At 45.0% G+C, this 18,623-nt stretch overlaps 3 non-coding genes across 3 annotated transcripts; 1 reads left to right on the forward strand and 2 right to left on the reverse strand.

Annotated features, from left to right (window-relative positions):
• Positions 1-16,917: 16,917 nt before the first annotated feature.
• Trnat-ggu (transfer RNA threonine (anticodon GGU)) lies at positions 16,918-16,990 on the reverse strand. The gene has a single exon. It is a non-coding gene; the product is annotated as a tRNA-Thr (tRNA).
• Positions 16,991-17,382: 392 nt separating this feature from the next.
• Positions 17,383-17,455, reverse strand: Trnat-ggu (transfer RNA threonine (anticodon GGU)). The gene has a single exon. It is a non-coding gene; the product is annotated as a tRNA-Thr (tRNA).
• Positions 17,456-18,037: 582 nt separating this feature from the next.
• Trnat-ggu (transfer RNA threonine (anticodon GGU)) lies at positions 18,038-18,110 on the forward strand. The gene has a single exon. It is a non-coding gene; the product is annotated as a tRNA-Thr (tRNA).
• Positions 18,111-18,623: the final 513 nt, after the last annotated feature.

The raw sequence follows: 18,623 nt of genomic DNA on the forward strand, positions 1-18,623 counted from the left end.
ACGAGCAACTTCATATGGCGCGTCAAACGCCGCCTCCCTCAATCGGCTGCAACAAAGAAAATTACTCTGTACTGATGACGCCGGTCAACAACCCCTCTCCTGTCTCCGCCCACTGCCCCCACCCCCTCTCTGCACGCCGACGCACCGGTATTTCTTTTCCCTATGTTAAAGGAACGAGTGAAACATTATCCTGAATTCTTCATAAGGAAGGCATTGTCATCTCCCACAAGCCCGTGTCAACTCTTGGACGGCTCATACCTCGACCTAAAAAGCGGCCGCCAAAAGAAAAAGCGCAAGGAGTCCTCTACACAATTTCTTGCGCACAATGCCCCGCTAGTTACGTTGGGGATACCAGGAACTTCCCGGAACGCCTCCGCCAACACAAAAACGACGTTTGCAAGTCCGACGCTTAGCGCAGTGCATTGGCCGAGCACCGCGAAAAAGCTGACCTCAGGATTAACTTTGACGGCGCGCAGGTGATTGGCGCCGAAACCCATTATTCGCAAAGATTACTCCTTGAGTCCTGGCATGAACAAGGCAACCGGTTATTCCAGAATATATCCCTCGGAGCCCTTCCCACCATCAACGCTCACGGCCTCCGACGTGCAAGGGCAACATTCCAGTAACAAAAAAGTAAACAAGAAGACACCTGTTTCTTGTCGTACACAGTCACCCCTGATGAAAGAGCCCAGTTGTCTTCGAAATGTTGGGACCGCTTTGAATACCGCCCTTGGTTGGTGTATTTGCCTCTTCAAGTTTAACCCAACCAGATACAGTTCAGTCGAAGATGTTAACAATGATTAGCCTTTGGTGGAAAACTTTTGCAGGTGAAGCACCGAATCTAACTTAAGGCTTCAGTATAGATTCTGTCAATATTTTTAGAAGCAAATATTTTGTTATTTTTATTGCAAATATTTATCAGTGGGCGCTTTTGCAGTCTCTGAATGTTTCTACGTCTCTTGGTTGCGGTCATCTCGGTGTAACTGCTTTATTCACAGACCTTGCCACGTACCTGGTCAGACATCTACGCAATGCACGGGGCAGGCATGCATGTATGAACTTCGGCCCTTTCCGTACCGTAACAACCGCAATCCTTTAAAACTGTTTCGAGTGGGAGCATGCTTTATAAATTACATAAACGCGCGTGGTTATGTCACCTAACACCAGGTCAAGGGTCACCAGGCCACCAACTCCCGCAATAGTGTCATCGTGATTCACACCATAGTAAAGGGTTGAACGCGGCTTGATTTCGTAACTGGTTGCAGCAGTGTTATAGTTCACACCTTTGTTATGGTTGTGGGGCGTTGTATATGCAGGCAAGCTTTCTGTTCCTTGAGACATTGACCGACTTGAATTTTTTCAAAATTGTTCTATTCTCATTTTGGGGTGCAATGGTTTCTAGAGCATTCATTGCGTTCGGTGCCGAAAGTGTTGTTTATAAAACCCCACAAAAAACAGATACGGTTATCGCCGAGATGACGCATAAAAGGTTGGCTTTCAAAACAGGCTTCAAGTTAGGTCTATTAGCCTCTGATCCGGGTCCAGTGCTTCATCGTCGGTAGTGTTGAGTCGTGACGGTAATAAAAAGCGGCGGTACCCAGACCAGTACCAGGAACAGGTAGACAATTCAGTCTCTACAAAAGCCAATCCCTACGTACGGCATTTTGAACTGAGCACGTATCGTTTGAATTAGCACGCGCCGGACATCCCCTCGCGGATGACCTAATCGCGTTCGGGATATGCATCCTTGTCGACATATCCTCATCCATATAACATCACAAACGAGAGCTCACTGTTTCTGTAGTTGGCTATGTAACTTAGCGCTTTTCCTTGAAGAAGCGGAGCTCCAAGGTGAAAGGAAAATGTTTGTTTTCACCCGACAGTTGATAAGAAAACGTAACAAGACAGCAAAAAAATGACCCCATATTTATGTTCATGGAAGGTGACCTCATCCGCTTCTCCAGAAATAAACAGCATCCAATCAACCATCGTAGTTTTTCAGCGTTGAGAAAATGTGAAGCCGTCGGGCGCTGGCAACGGCATATATTATTTGTTCACTGAGGTGTGTTAATAAATGGATTATCCCGGCGCCACCCTAACCTTTCAGACTGGACAAAAATGAGGCAGGACATCATATTTAAAAAAAGGGGAGGAATACCCTTTGGCATCTATTTGAAAATCTTTCAATCTCCATTTTGGGTCATAGTTTACGCAGGAGGGACAGGGTTATATAAATTAATTCGGGAGATTTAAAAAATATATATTTTTATTTGTATAGCAGCCTTTCCCCGTTTAAGATTATTGCAGGTGACCAAAACAAAATAATGGCATCAATGTACGGTTGGAACGCAAGTAACGGAGAGAGTGATGGTGTCCATCGCACAAAATATTCTTATTTTATGGCAGGGAACTCCAATCACTTCGTTCTGCATAAAAACAGCGGACCAAATTCTAGACGTGCTACATTTTCAAGACGACACATGAAAAGACTCAAGAAAAATATTACATCACTCTGGATAAACAATTGAATAAAACACAGAAAAGAATACTGTTATTTTCCGAGGCGAACACTGTGCTAGTTCGTGAGAAATAAGCCAAAGTGAATGTTAGATCCATGAAAATCCGAGGATCACTGTCCATCAAATTACAAGTATATCATTAGTGAGACCGGATTCAAACACTCAAAGATACAGTATCACATGGCTGTGGCGTTGTCGCATCACAACAGCAGTTCACAGGCGAATGTCTTCATGTAAGCTTCCCCTAGGGTTTTATTTCTTTAGCGAATAGGATATGTTATCTCAATGCAGTGATACTAGTACCCTACAAATTTCATTATATTATCAAGCTTTGGAATAAATGCATACACTTAAGATTGTAATCATTGAAGAAATATTCTTCTAAAGTCATATTGTGTTGATGCGTCCGTATGCACAATGACCATTAAATATACTTGCTAAAATCGATTTTGTTTGAGTTACGAATCACCTGGAAAATAATTTCAGTTGAGTCTGCGATGCTCTTACTTTAAGGTACGCAGAACAGTGGCCGATAGTAGAATTGTGGGAAAATCATTGAGCAGGCGCCTATTGAGATTTGCGTTTATGGACTTTCGATGTACAGGAACCTCCATACGTTAACGGAACATGGGCTGTAGATTTCAAAATCATTACTCCACCGTGTGCCTTTTCTAAGTTGTCGGTGAATTTTTAACATTTTCTAACTTCTAAGTGACTTTTGAAGAAAGTCATTCTATAATAAAATGGGGCTGCACATATTATATATTTTCTTGAAGCTGCATAAAATAGAAATGACTCTTATTACACAAAGCCATGCTCCCTTTATGTTTTAGAGCACCTATGCATTGTGAAGCTGGTATTGAACATGATGTGGGCACACGTGGCTGCCATTAGCGAGAGGGAATGGTTTTCCAGCCCCCAGTTCCCTCTGAGGACAGTTGTGGTGCACTACACCGACACCACCACCTATGGCTACGGGGCGGTACGGGTTTGTTGACGCCAGCACACAGTAAAGACGGTGTGGCGTTCTCCGCAGACATAGATGCCGAAGCGAACGCGAATTACCCAATACAAGCTTCACTGAAATGCACAGTGAAGCACCGCTGGCCGCCACGGTTAACCATGATGCTTGCGGATATACCTGGACGCGCAACAGTGCTGTCTCCAGACGCCACGGACAGTCAAAAGGTTTTGATCCACGCCGGGTTAAAGGGCTGTGCCGAGACACGGTCGTCTAGTATCGGTTGGACGTTATCGACGATACACGGGCCGGGAACATGAGGCATGGTAGATCTCTTCGTTCAGCTTCTGCGGGGCTGGGCCTGCCCGATGCTGCTCAGGCACCATCGAAAACTGCGGCTTAACCGATGCGATGCGAAATTAGCGGCACCGATAGGAATGGACGCACTATTTCAACAATTGTCATTATAACCCTTGAATTGTGTCATCTCTTCTGCCGACAAAGAACAATAAGTAGGTATATGTGTTCGGAAGGTGCGCGACAATTTTCGACTATTATTACAGGATAGCCGCGAAGACATGGTTGTGTCGGTGCACGTAATGACACATGATCTTTAGAAGGGTTCGGCGGAGCGGTGTACATGCACATGAATGTCGGAACTCTAATATCGAAATAGTCAGTGTATGGCCCCAGGCGTACGTTTTTTGTCGGTGAATATATACCCGTTTAGGAAAACATGTGACAAATTGGTCTCAGGAAACGAATGTAGTCGTAAAGTGTTTGGAAGCTGAATACCAGGGTTCTGTATGATAATGTTTTTAAAATCATAAACAACGTACATTACGAAGAGGCGGTAACACGCGTACTATGAAAAGGAAACTAAAGGACGTCTGAACGCTGCCTAACTTACCACTCTGTAGAATGAACAGCATTCCCGCAGAATACTGTTCCCGCAGAAATTAACCGTGGAAGTATTTATAGTACATGTAGATGGGATCAAGACGCGCGGCACATGCTTTTGTGTTAGTACTATCCCTGCATTCACTGTACTAGAAAAATGTATACAGTTATGTATTGACGGATATACCTTCACGGCTCAACACGGTTAAAGAGAGGAGAAGTTTTTCAGAACCACTAGCAAATGCATATGAAGCCGCAGAAACACACCAATATAAAAAGAATAAAAGTAACATAGCCGACATACAGTGAACAAACCTTTGTCAGTCTATCGAACAAAACAGAACAACCAGATAAAAACATGTTTGTAGCTGCCTCTGGCGCGTTGTACAAAGGCCAATGAATAAAGCTGGGAATATAACTATAATAACTCGTTATGACCGTGTTGCTCCTTAGGAACAAGAATGGCGGACGCTCAGAAAATATGGCCCTAAACCACAGCCACCCTGAAGTTGGCTTCTTTCCGGGACACATGACAAGGTGTTTGGCGATCCGAAGAACGTAGATATATTTTCTACGTCAGATACATTTTAAAGTTAATTATCATAATCGAAATTTATTAGCCATACCAGCAAAAAATACAACAACGTGAAGTTGTGCAAAAATTATTCTCACTTTAAAAGACTGCTCGTGGAATAGAAACACAATGAACATGTTGAAATATACACGCATGGAGGCCAAGGGCCAGCGCGTATATGGTGAAATAGCATCCTTTGCTCTACTGCCGTTAAGGTACCAGCCCTTTATCGTCGCATGTGTAGTAATTACAATACCCTTTAAATAATAACGCATTGTTTTTATAAAGTGTCTCTTTTAAAACTCAAATATGTGTATGAGTCAGTGGATACGCAGTGTCTGAGGTAACACTTCTTATTTGCATCCACATTTAGGTTTTCTCTGTAGCAAGACAAATGGGTACAAGCATCTGATACTTCAACCTTTGGAGAACAGTGAATCCGCAAATATATCTGGTATGTATCAAAACATTTTTCTTGTATACCGAGTGCTGCACCACAGTTCTATATAGAGTGGCAGATCTTAAAAGCATCAATTTAAAGAATACAAAATAGCCCTTGTTTCATGATGAACCGAAAGTATTTCATATATTGAAACAGATGAGGCTGCAGTAAGGGCAGACAGAATAGGGTTCATTAGCGCAGATATACCACACATTGAATACCACACATCTGGTACCAGTAGCACAGACTTAATACTTTGGACTACGTTTAATCTGCAAAGAAGTCCAACATGTTTTAAAACATTTTTTGTTTAAACCGAATGCTGCACCCTCCCATCGATCTCCAGCCCCTTCCATCGATCTTCAGGTATCCCTGTCCTGTGCTAACTGCGACCAATTTGTCTCCGCAAACTTCTTGAAATGATCTGGCCATCTAACAATCTGCCACCTCCTGGCCTGCTTGCCTTCTCTCGGGATCACGTCTGTTACCCTTAATTACCTCCGGTTATCTTACCTTTGCACAACATGCCCTGCCAAAACCTATTTCTTCTTAATTTCTACTGATACGTCTTGAACACTCGTTTCTTTGGTGACCCACTCCAGTCTACATATGTCCCTTGATGTGGCACATATCATCTTACGTTATATTGCTGGCTTAGCCCTCCTCAATTTAGGTTGAACCTTCGTAGTGAGCCCAAAGTTTGTGCCCCGTAGTTGACTACCGGTAAGATGCAGCTGTAATACACTTTCTTCTTCAACTGTAGAATGCACACTACCCCATTCTTATCCTTGTAATTATCTATACCTCATGGTTGAGATCCGGGGTCACTACTTGGCTTAGGTAGATATATTTGCTTATTAGTTTCACTGCCTTGCCACTTATAGCATACCGGAGTGCTCTGATTCGGTTATTAAGCATTACTTTACTTTTCCGCATCTTCTATTTTCAGGCACACAATTCTACTTTGCCTGTCCAGTGCGGTAATCACACTATTCAATTCTTCCCCCGACTTACTTCGCAAGGCAACGTCATCAGCAAGTCCAAGGCTACTGTAAAGGCTACTGTAGTATTATCGAGTAACAATTAGGTGAACCTGTTCCCAATCCAATGTTCTGAATATTTATTGTAAAAATGCTCTGAATACCATTGGGGAGATTGGCGCCTTGGCTGACGCCCTTCCTTATAGCCATTTAGCTTGTCTCCTTAAGGATGACGGTGGAGGCTGTGGACCCGTTGTAACTATCCTTTGGTATACTTACCTAATGCTCGTCTATATTGTGATTCCACAATGACCGAATACCTGCTGAGGATGCGGCACAGTCAAAGCAAATTTCATAATCTATGAAGGCTTTGTATATGGGTTGAGTAGATTACACGCAATTCTATATTACCTCATTGATCGTGTCAAGATGGTCTATTGTTTACGAAACCCTGCTTGTTCATTAGGTTGACTGAAATCTAAGGTAGCAGAAATTCCGTTAGCGATTACAATGGTAAGTTCTTCGCCGACGACTGATAGTAGGGTTATCGGCCTGTAATTTTTCAAATCCTCCGTTTCCTCTTTCTTATTGATTAGGCTGATGCTCATGTTGTTCAAAGCTTTCAGCACACGGCCGCTTTAAATAAAGTTCTATCTCTCCCTCCCTGTCTCTCTCTCTCTCTCTCTCTCTCTCTCTCTCTCGCAGTCATTAAGAATTGCTGAAGCAGGTTTGCCTTTTTTTCTAGTAAAGGTTTGCTCGCAGTCTTTCAAAAGGTCGGCTGCGCCTGATCCTCACCATAATCTCTGCCCTGTTTTATTTATTGCAACGCGTTACTTACTTCGGGGACAACTAGTGGGATGTCTATCTCCACTAAAATACTTCCTCGTAAGGTATTATCCTGAATGCCACGGCTACTGCAAAGATTTCCACAGAACTCCTGGGCTACTATAACTATTTTATCCTTATTTGTGACGACATTGATTTACTTGTCTTTAGGTTCGTACGTCTAATTTTTACTCATGCCTATACGCCCCTTCACGGCTTTCAGGCGGCACCAGTTGGCTGTCTCAGAACTCTGTTCAACTTGAAGCGAACATTTCCTCGAGTATTCTTCAACGTTTCCTGTTATACCGAACTGCTGAGCTTGCTTGTGACTCCAATTCTCGCCATACCTTTTTCATTTTCTTGTTTTTCCTTCTCTCTAACTTCCCTTCTTGGTTTTATATTTCTTTTCTTGGTTTTTTTCTCACTCGTTTCATTTTTCACCTGACGTAGCATGTCAGGCTCTTTGCTGGACAAACCTCGTCAGTATCATTAAATCCTTCTCTCTCTCTCCCCCGTTCTTTACAACATGCTGGAACTTCCGCATGTCAGCTGTCTCGCTCTTATTGATTACCTTCAAAAGATCCTCTAGTTCGATTCTGTCAGCTGTATGAATATTGTCATGTTTTGCTCCTTTCTAATTACATCTGTCTACTCCTGGGAAGGTTTAGCAGTATCCTGTCTTGCGATCTTACCTCCGACCTAACTGCATATTCCGTGATAATGCCTGTAAGATCGTCGATTCCTTTATGGGTTGTAAACTGCTTACTCGGGTCGAGCCGAATATCGGTTATGCAGTGCAATCTCAAACTCTTCAACTTTCCGTCTAACTGTAACTTCATTCATGTGCGTTTTTCGCACTAACTTGTCACGCTCCCTCCTTAAATCTAGCCTTATTCGAAATCTTCCCATACGGTGGTCTTACATTTCACCCTTCCCAGCATTTTCCCATCATGTACGACGCCATGACCATCGCATATCATGTAGTCTATATCATTTGTATGCTTCCCATTCGGGCTCCTCCACATCCCCTTCCGGCTATCCAGTTTGAAAAAGAAGAAGGTATTTGTGATGCATAGATTATTCTGAGAACTCTACTAATACGTCCCCTCTCTTATCTCGACAACCAAAAGCATAGTTCGGAACTGCCCTGTCTCCAGCCTGCTTCTGGCCTACTTCAGCATTGAAGTCGCCCATAACTACCGTGTACGGTGTTTTTTCTTTAGCCATTCCCGATTCCACATCTTATAGAAGCGCTCAAGTTGCTTGTTGTCGTTGGTAGATGTAGGGGCGTAGCTTTGTACCCCGTTGATTTTGTACCTCTTATTAAGCATATTTTGGAGACGGGATGCCTTTCGTTAAGGCTATACTTTGCTTCGATTTTTCCAGCTACGCTTTAATTGACTCGAAATCACACTTCCGTTTCTGTTCTGTCCACTAGACCGCGGTAACATAGGACGTGTCAATTTTCAGAACTGTAAATGATTGTCGTAACCTCGCTAAGCCCTATCACATTCCATTTAACGGCATGTAATTCCTCTAAGAACACCTCTAGATTCGTCTCGCGTGATAAACGTCTCGTGTTAAACGTTGCCAGGTTCAGATTCCAATGGTGGCCTCTCTGGATCCAGGCACTCTTCGCACCCTCTGTTTCGTCACTGGTGTTACCACCGCCGTGGTTATTTTTCTTCGCAGTCACTGGAGCCTGATGGCCTAGGGTTAATTCGCATATCAATGGGAGGTTGTGGCCTTTACTGCACGAGGGTGGCCAGTCGTGCTCTGGTAAAGGGGTGCATTGCCGGCAATGGTCGCCGGAATAAGGGCGCACCATAAGCGTCACTGCGCCATTCCATCACCACGCGGATCTTTTTTTCGGCGGTGGCAATTGCAGGGCACGCGGATAAAAACTACGCTCGTACTGCACTCTAGGCGGACGCTCTACCTCTACGCCACCGCTGCACCATTTTGTAGAGTAGTCAGATCTTAAGGGCTCCCAAATAAACAATAAAAATGGCACTTGTTCTATGGTGAACCAAAGGCCCTGCAAATATTGAGTCGATCAGGCTCCAGTAAGGGCAGACATAATTCACAGATACAGAATAGGGTTCATTAGGGCAGACATGCCACGAACTAAACCGCCAATATAGGTGCAAGCAGAAGGGACTTATCCTTTGGACTACAGTGGATTCGCAAATAGATCCGGTATGTTTCAAAACATTTTTGTTCCTATACCGAGCGCTTCACCACAGTCCTATCTATAGTAATCAAATCTTAATACCGCCCATTTCAATAGTTATACAATGGCTCTTGTTGTATGATGAACCGAAAGTGATCCACATCCATAAACAAATGCAGCGAGTGCCAACAGAATTCATAGAGACCGACTTGGGTGCATTAAAGCATACATACCACGGCTTGAATAAAGCACGCATACACTTTATTTTAATCGATTTATTGCAGGCGCAACGTTATATTTGTATTTCTTGCCAAGCCTTAAGTCCACCAGCATGTGAAAATGTTTGCACTAATTCACGTAACGAGTGAATTTCATAGATACTCATTAGGCGCACTGGTAAACTTATGTCGTACAAAATATAAAACAGTAAAACGCAATACGTTACTGTGAGAGGGTGACAAAACTTTAAATAATAAAAGCGTGCAGGAAACTAAAGACCATTTCAAAATGTAAGAAAAGTTGGCAGGTCACAATCCAGAGAGAAAGGGAGCGTCTTGGCAGCGCTTTTCTCGCAGAAGGAACACTTTAAAACGAGTATACCAAAAAAATCGCGCCATATCCACGGAATGAATGATGATAAGTGGGGCAAAGCTCGAGAGGGGGAGATCATCGGTAACCGTAACTCTCCCGTGAAAGTTCGCCCATCACATCATTAAGAAAGACGTAAGACTGTGTGCGTACATTGTACAACTCAACTTTTATTTTCGGAGTCAATGCTCCCAGTCCCAGACCTGGTGAAAGACCCCGCGCCATCGAGGACTACCCCGCACCTCCACCTCAATTTGTCACGTAGGATCGGACACAACGGTAAAGAAATAACTTTTATTTAGGGCGAACTTGTGCCCGAACAATACAAGAGGAAACGAGCAAAGGTCCTTGCGTCTTGTCCGATCTCCGAGTACGACTGCCTGCGTTCGTGGCGTGATCTCTTGCGTGATCTCCCCCTCGCCGAGAACGTGCCTCGCGCCTCCGTTGGCGAACACAGACAGGCTCGCGCTCCCGGTGCCGAGTTTGCGCTGCCGGTTGCAGCCGGTTCTTGCGCGTGCAACGCGGCCCACTTTGCGACATCTCCGAAAGCATGCGGCGGTCACGTACCACGAGACACAAGGGATAGACAGACTCATGAATTAAGGAGCTTCGCCCCTAAAATAGCGGCAGGGCGACTAAACAGACGGTGTATAAGGTCAGCGAAGCGTTTGTATTTGAGTTAGGCTATGTTATTGTGGAGAAGCGCTAAGGAAAGGCCGATAACCTACACGCTTGTTCCTTGCTAAAAGAAACATGAAGCTTAAGCAAAGCGGCTTCCGCCGCTGATTTACAACAAGAAATGCAGCATTCACTTGGTGGTTGAATCTAGAGACAGAAAATTCATAGCGCTAAAGCTGTCTTTAGTAATGGCTGGAATATTCGACTAAAGGTTTGTTGGGAAAGAACTACGGTGATGTCAGTTTACAGACGGCAATTTGTAGGTAGGGCTACACGTTCTCTTTAAGTAAACCCCGAAACATAATAAAAGTGTTTTAACTTGAGCTTTGAACGATACCCAAACGCACCATAAAGGCAATATTATAGCAATTAGATTGCTTGCCTTTTACGGAAACATCGTAATTTGCTGGAGTCAACACCTTCAAAATCAGGAATCGTGCCACCAATATCGCAAGCGAAATCCCTAAGACGGGGAAATCAACCCCGCTGCCCAGAACGTTATTTGTTTTGCCACATAATGGTGTAAACAACTTAAAATGAACCCTTTGAAAGAGCCATGAACATTCGTGTATGCAGCTGAATGTGGAAGATTGTTTTCGGCCTGCGTTATCCAAAGAAAATAGTCGAAAAAAGACGATTAGTACAAGGATGCGGTGATGTGTCCAAGCAAAACTATGGTGCGTTTTAGAGAGGCTTCTCGATTATGTTCTTCTCTCGCAGCACAGACAGGTAATTCAGGATCGCTTGCGCTCCCAGCAGGTTTCTTCGACAAAAGCCCGTGTTATTCAAAAGGCACAAAAATTATAAGCTCACAGTAAGCAGGAAAAGAACAGAATCTTTGAACATGTATTCCGGTGAGAGTACTGAAACTGCAGAAACCCCTTAAAAAAGAGATTGTTACTTTTATGTCAAAGTTTTGCTTAAAACTTGCTTAAAGGTAGTCTTCAAAATTTGTCTTAACACCAATGACAAATAAAACATGTCGTATGCACTTCTCAACGTACAACATAGTGATAGTATCAAAGTGGGTGGCGAGATTCTTAATAACTGCAAAGTGTTAGAGTGACATGTGCACCACACAAATGAACGCGCCAGCGCAAAAGCCCACGCACGCACACGGACCGACACACACACACACACACCCGGGTGCACATAGATGTGCGACGCGACATTAACCAAGAATAAATTGCCATAAGTGATGCGACCGAGAAATGTGGACAATATACAAGGCGGTCATAAATAACGGAGTACTCGCAAGCTCTACTCCAGCCGCTCCCTTCTCTTCGGTTCTGAGTCTTGGGGCTGTAAGACATTGGAGAGTTTCAGCGCTCTATATTATCTGTCTGTTCCGTGGTTACCGCGTCCACCAGGACCCAACTGCGGCTGAGCGCGCAGTCAAGGCGAGGAGGGTCACCCTACAGTGATGAATGCACAGCCATGGCGAGCGCCGGCGCGCGAACGTAATCCATTTAACCGCATCGAATACGCAAGTGCGCAGACGGGGCCCGGTCAACACGGTACGCATGCACAACACGGGTCATACCGGGTGTTAAACTCTCTATTGAAAGCAATGCCACCCGTTCCATTATCGTCTGGTGAATGCAGAGGGAAGGTGAGCATTGCGATGCAGATCAGTAATGTGACAAAAATATATAGCGAATAATTGCGTGCCTCCACTTGACTGATAATTACTGACCCTGAAGCACCGACGTTGTCAAGGCGACGTCAGATCGGGGAAACTACTCGGAGTACGTCAGGCTAGAGGGCGCGGGCTACAGGCTCGTCTCCCGTGAGGAAGGGAGATATAGGCGAGTCTTCGTTCTCTCGTTCCCACGCCGCACACGATACTGCAGATACTGTCCACCAGTGGTCACGGAAGCGCTTCGGTCACTCCACGCGAGGCGCTTCCCTGGATGACCGCAATAGAGAGGGTAGCTTGGGTAATAAATAATTGTGACTGTACTCATACAACCAAAGGTGTTCTGCGATGATACGGCCTAAGATATCCACCATGGTAGGTGCGAAAGTTGTAGTTCCACTGTTTACAAGACTACGACCGAGCGCGGCTACCATCTAGCTAACAAAGTTTTCTTCGCTGGTGGGCCAAGGCGCTAGGGGCATTTTTGATCTTTGTGCCGTGGCATTATGAAGTCACGTTGTGTTAGAAGACATTCTAATATGATAGTTAATGCTTAATTGTTGTGTGTACTAGATGTTACCATGGCCGTGAAATATCCGACACAAGCAACGTGGAACGCACTAGTTTGTTGTCGCCGGAGTTGGCTCCACGTGGCGCCATGCGTCACCGTCAGCTAGTTAATATTGCAGTTGATATCCCACACCGAATCCAATCGTCAGTACAATTACAACTGCCTTGGATGGGTGCAGTAAAGATGACACCACTTACAATACCGTAACGTAAATACAACCACGGCTGGTTAACATAGGTTTCCTGAAGGCTCACTTCAGAATGGCGGTGCTTGCAAATGCCAGGGTGGTACGCCTACACCCTTTGAGACGCTCCGGAGATTGTGCGGGTGACCTGTAAGGCCGTCTGATGAGTCCACTGGGGTTCACGCTTTGGCTGATCTGGCGATCCAGGAGAGCCATGATGGCCGCGCCCATGGTTCTCCACAGCTCTGGCTGTCCTACGTGGACCAAAACATTTTCAGCGATATCTGGGAGCCCTGACAACACGATGCCGCAGTTGCGGGATAAAGGTGAGCGTCTCAACCTCCGCCAATATAATTTTAAGTGGTCCAGAAAAAATTGAGAGGAATCATGTGTGCAGGGGAAGCGTTGTATGTGCATAATGTGCCACAAAAGCACTGTGCCACTAAAGCACTGTATGTTCCACTACAGCACTGACGCCCCATATGTGCAACGCACTGCTTCTTTCGAGTGGGAGATAGGGTTACATGTCGCTACGCACCACTGTCAATCTTTTTTCTAGTCGCACAGCCACTCCGCAATGAAGGCTAACAATTTCGTCGATGTGGCCAGCAAGAAATATCAGGTGGAAATGTATGATCGATTAAACAGGAATTCCGCGAGGAACATCACCAGCACTTGCATGAGCTAAGCGATTTTTTTTATGGCAGTCCTGTATTGTTAAATTACACATATATTTATATACACACTTATATATATTTATATATATATATATATATATAGATAGATATATATATATATATATATAGTATAAGTAAAGAGTCGGATACACAGCAAGAACAATAACAAACAAGGTTTACTTACGTAGCGGCAACAGGACTTGCCTTCATCAGAGTAAAGTTACATGATTTTGCTGTCGCAAACATTTCGACCACATTTCTTATATAGGTTTGAAGAAAACTGTGAGAAGGAGCGGAAAATTTTTGGAAATGGAGAGTGTGCGTACAGTCGGGCTACGCCTATGTTACAACAAAAAAAAAACAAAAGGGGGGGGAGCGAGAGAGACAAAAAGGGGTCGTGTTAACAAAACTGCGTTCAAGGTTGCACCATGACGGGTCAACGTATGCCGCGCGGGCTGCAAGTTCAGACAATGCGGGAAACTGGACCACCGCGGTTTCAAAAGAAAGGGAAGAGTATACAGTAAGGTATTCAGTGGCTGGGGAGACTGGTTGGGGCGGAAGCGAAGATGGGTGTGCCCCCCGCGGATGAAGATAATAGATAGGGGGCACAAAAGAGCATTTCACAGAACCTAGCAAGTGAACAGGAAATAGGTAGGGTCACAAAAGGTTAAACAGGAATAGATCACAAAGAGTTAAACATTCTTAAGTGGTGGTGGGTACGAGGCCTCCTTCCCAGGACAAATGGCATTGTTCAGCCGCATTAGGCTAATAAAGCTGCTGTATTAGGAGAGTTTCTGTGAATTCTGATGGGAAACTCGAGGTTAGGAATAATGAACATAGTTTTAAAAATTATGAAGCCGCCAACTTTAATCGAGGGATAAGCACGTTAGTTTTCCGTAACTTTCATTAATTCCAAGTGTGGCTGACCCAAACTTATAAATGAGATAAGATTCCCGAACCTCGCGGTCGTGGTGCGTTTTGAAAGCGGATTCTAAAATCGCTGTTTAAAAGTTTTCAAATGCATGCCCTGGACTGTTCACATGTCTTGACAGGGGCAAATAAGGGCAGCTTTTTGCATGAGAGCGGAGATTATTGCATCGGATTCGGAAGGGCGTTTCAGTTTGGCCGATATATGGTTGCCTACAAACAGTGCACTCTAGAAGATATACGACATTAGCGGAGTCACAGTTAAAGTTACCTTTTATATTTACATAGTAGTCTGAAGCCGTGCTGGTGGCGCGCTGTGTAGTGGTCATGTGTGGGCATACTTTACATCGGGGTTTATTGCAGGGCATGCAGCCAGTAGTTGCCGGTCGGTTGATACGAGAGTTAGTAAGAAAGTCACCTAAATTCTTATTACGCTGGTAGACAACGCGTGGTGGTTCGGGGAATATGCGTTTTAAGCGGTCACTTTGCATTAGGATATTGTGATCTTTTTTTAGCACGGTTGACACTCTTGGAGCGGAGGATGAGTGGGTTAAAACTAAGTTATTTTGCGGGTTCCCGTTCGGGGCTTTTTTCTTACAGATTTCGTTACGGTCTAATTGGTTGGCTCGCACAATAGCATCGTCGATAACTTTTTCCGTGTATTTTTTATTCAGAAGGGCGGTCTTGAGTTTTCGACAGTTTCAGTCGAAGTCGGCTTGGTTTGAGCAAATTCTCCTAAATCGGTGGGCTTGGCTGTAAGGTATTGCGGTCTTGCAGTGTCTGACAAGGCTACGTCGGAAGTGCAAATACTGCCGCGTGTCTGTCGGTTTTCTATACAGTTTAGTTTGAAGCCGACCTTGGAAGGTAGTAACGGTGACGTCCAGAAAGTTTACACTGTGTTCCGAATAGGAATGAGCAAGGGAAATACTAGGATGGGCTAGGTTAAATGCCTCAATGAAGGTGAGGAGCTCCGCCTCACCGTGTTGCGAGATCATGAATATGTCATCAATATACCTTTTATAGTACATTGGCTTTAAGTTTTGGGTGCCAAGAAAGTTTGATTCGAGGTGAGCCATAAAGATATTAGCGTAGTTAGGTCCCATTCGAGTTCCCATTTACGTTCCGCTGACATGCACGTAATGAACTCCGTCGAACTCAAAATTGTTAAGTTCAAGAATAAGGCTAAGGAAGTTTTGGAGAGCAGAAGAATCGATAGGTTTGTCGCACGATGACTGCTCATACACAAGGGATACAGCGGCGATGCCATCTTCATGGGGGTTGTTAGTATACAGTGACGCAACATCAAGGGTGACTAGAAGGCAGTTATCAGGAATTTCAATTTTTGAAATGTCTGCGAGAAAGTCATTGGTATCGTTAATGAAGGAGGGAAAGCTGGGCGGAATGTCGCAAATGAGATTATCCACATAGCGCGAGAGGTTTTCGGTAACAATGCCAATGCCAGAAACAATGGGGCGCCCTGGGTTGTTCACCTTGTGAATCTTTGGAAGAAGATAGAATTTACCGGCTACTGGGCTTAAGGGGATCAGGGAACGAGCCATGGTTTCATTTATTGTTTTATTTTTAACAAGCTCAGCAAGTTTATCTTTGACAATTTGCCTATAATCTTGAGTGGGATCATTGGGTAGTGCTTTATAGAACGTCGATACTGATAGTTGCTTATTGGCCTCGTTAACATAGTCGGTTTTGTCAAGGATTGCGATTGCGCCGCCCTTGTCGGCAGGTTTAATAATTATGTCGGGACGGCTTGCGAGTTCCTCTAGGGCTTTCTTTTCGTTGGTAGTCATGTTGTATTTTCGTTGGTAGTCATGTTGTGGTGGAAAGAAATTTGTGTTTGGTATGGTTTTCGCACATCGCGTTGGAGAGCTTTGATGTACATGTCGAGGCAACTATCACGCTGTGTGGGAGGGGTCCAGTGCTAATAGTAGGTAGGGTTCTTCGGGCTTCTTCCCTCGCGGGGTGATCGTAGAAGTATTCTGGTAGCCTCATGTTTCTGGCGAAGTTATCTAAGTCCTTAAAAATTTGAAATTCATCTCTTTACTTATCCGACTCTTTACTTATACTATTTCTGCGCGCATTGTGAGTTTATCTTTCTCTAGATTTATATATATATATATATAGGAAATGAGGGGCTCCGTGAAATGAGACAGAAAATAAGGGTTGGCAGTCAAGAAAACCTCGGAAAGCAAAGGGGAGGTTGTGGTGGGTCATAGAAAGAGATGAAGAATTTTTTTAGTCGAAAAGAAAGTGGTGAAAAAATGCCCGCCGGGTGGGATCCGAACCCACGACCTCCAGAATACCGGTCTGGTGCGATAACCACTACGCTACCGGCGGAGCTGTTTCCCCAGCACTTTCTCGGGTATTTATGTTAAGGTATTTTTGTTTCCTGCACTTGGGGGTGGTAGCCAGCGCCACTCGGACTACTCGGGGTGAAGGGGACCTTCTTTTTAACCCTCGGGCCGTGACTCGACTGTCTACGACACGTCGAGAGTGGTCGACCGGCGTTAAACCCACTTAAGCTCCCTTTGGCACCAAAACTGCCAGAACAGAGGCCCTCGCTAAGCATGTAGCGAATCAGAAAATGGGAAATGAGGGGCTCCGTGAAATGAGACAGAAAATAAGGGTTGGCAGTCAAGAAAACCTCGGCAAGCAAAGGGGAGGTTGTGGTGGGTCATAGAAAGAGATGAAGAATTTTTTTTAGTCGAAAAGAAAGTGGTGAAAAAATGCCCGCCGGGTGGGATCCGAACCCACGACCTCCAGAATACCGGTCTGGTGCGATAACCACTACGCTACCGGCGGAGCTGTTTCCCCAGCACTTTCTCGGGTATTTATGTTAAGGTATTTTTGTTTCCTGCACTTGGGGGTGGTACAAAAATACCTTACCATAAATACCCGAGAAAGTGCTGGGGAAACAGCTCCGCCGGTAGCGTAGTGGTTATCGCACCAGACCGGTATTCTGGAGGTCGTGGGTTCGGATCACACCCGGCGGGCATTTTTTCACCACTTTCTTTTCGACTAAAAAAAATCTTCATCTCTTTCTATGACCCACCACAACCTGCCCTTTGCTTGCCGAGGTTTTCTTGACTGCCAACCCTTATTTTCTGTCTCATTTCACGGAGCCCCTCATTTCCCTTTTTCTGATTCGCTACATGCTTAGCGAGGGCCCCTGTTCTGGCAGTGTTGGTGCCAAAGGGAGCATAAGAGGGTTCAACGCCGGTCGACCACTCTCGACGTGTCGTAGACAGCCGAGTCATGGCCCGAGGGTTAAAAAGAAGGTCCCCTTCACCCCGAGTAGTCCGAGTGGCGCTGGCTACCACCCCCAAGTGCAGGAAACAAAAATACCTTAACATAAATACCCGAGAAAGTGCTGGGGAAACAGCTCCGCCGGTAGCGTAGTGGTTATCGCACCAGACCGGTATTCTGGAGGTCGTGGGTTCGGATCCCACCCGGCGGGCATTTTTTCACCACTTTCTTTTCGACTAAAAAAATTCTTCATCTCTTTCTATGACCCACCACAACCTCCCCTTTGCTTGCCGAGGTTTTCTTGACTGCCAACCCTTATTTTCTGTCTCATTTCACGGAGCCTCTCATTTCCCATTTTCTGATTCGCTACATGCTTAGCGAGGGCCTCTGTTCTGGCAGTCTTGGTGCCAAAGGGAGCTTAAGAGGGTTCAACGCCGGTCGACCATTCTCGACGTGCCGTAGACAGTCGAGTCACGGCCCGAGGGTTAAAAAGAAGGTCCCCTTCATCCCGAGTAGTCCGAGTGGCGCTGGCTACCACCCCCAAGTGCAGGAAACAAAAATACCTTAACATAAATACCCGATAAAGTGCTGGGGAAACAGCTCCGCTGGTAGCGTAGTGGTTATCGCACCAGACCGGTATTCTGGAGGTCGTGGGTTCGGATCCCACCCGGCGGGCATTTTTTCACCACTTTCTTTTCGACTAAAAAAATTCTTCATCTCTTTC

The sequence above is a fragment of the Haemaphysalis longicornis genome, unplaced genomic scaffold (genome assembly GCF_048455015.1).
Source record: "Haemaphysalis longicornis isolate Haplotype H1 unplaced genomic scaffold, Haemaphysalis longicornis Haplotype H1 scaffold_8, whole genome shotgun sequence".
NCBI lineage: Eukaryota > Metazoa > Arthropoda > Arachnida > Ixodida > Ixodidae > Haemaphysalis > Haemaphysalis longicornis.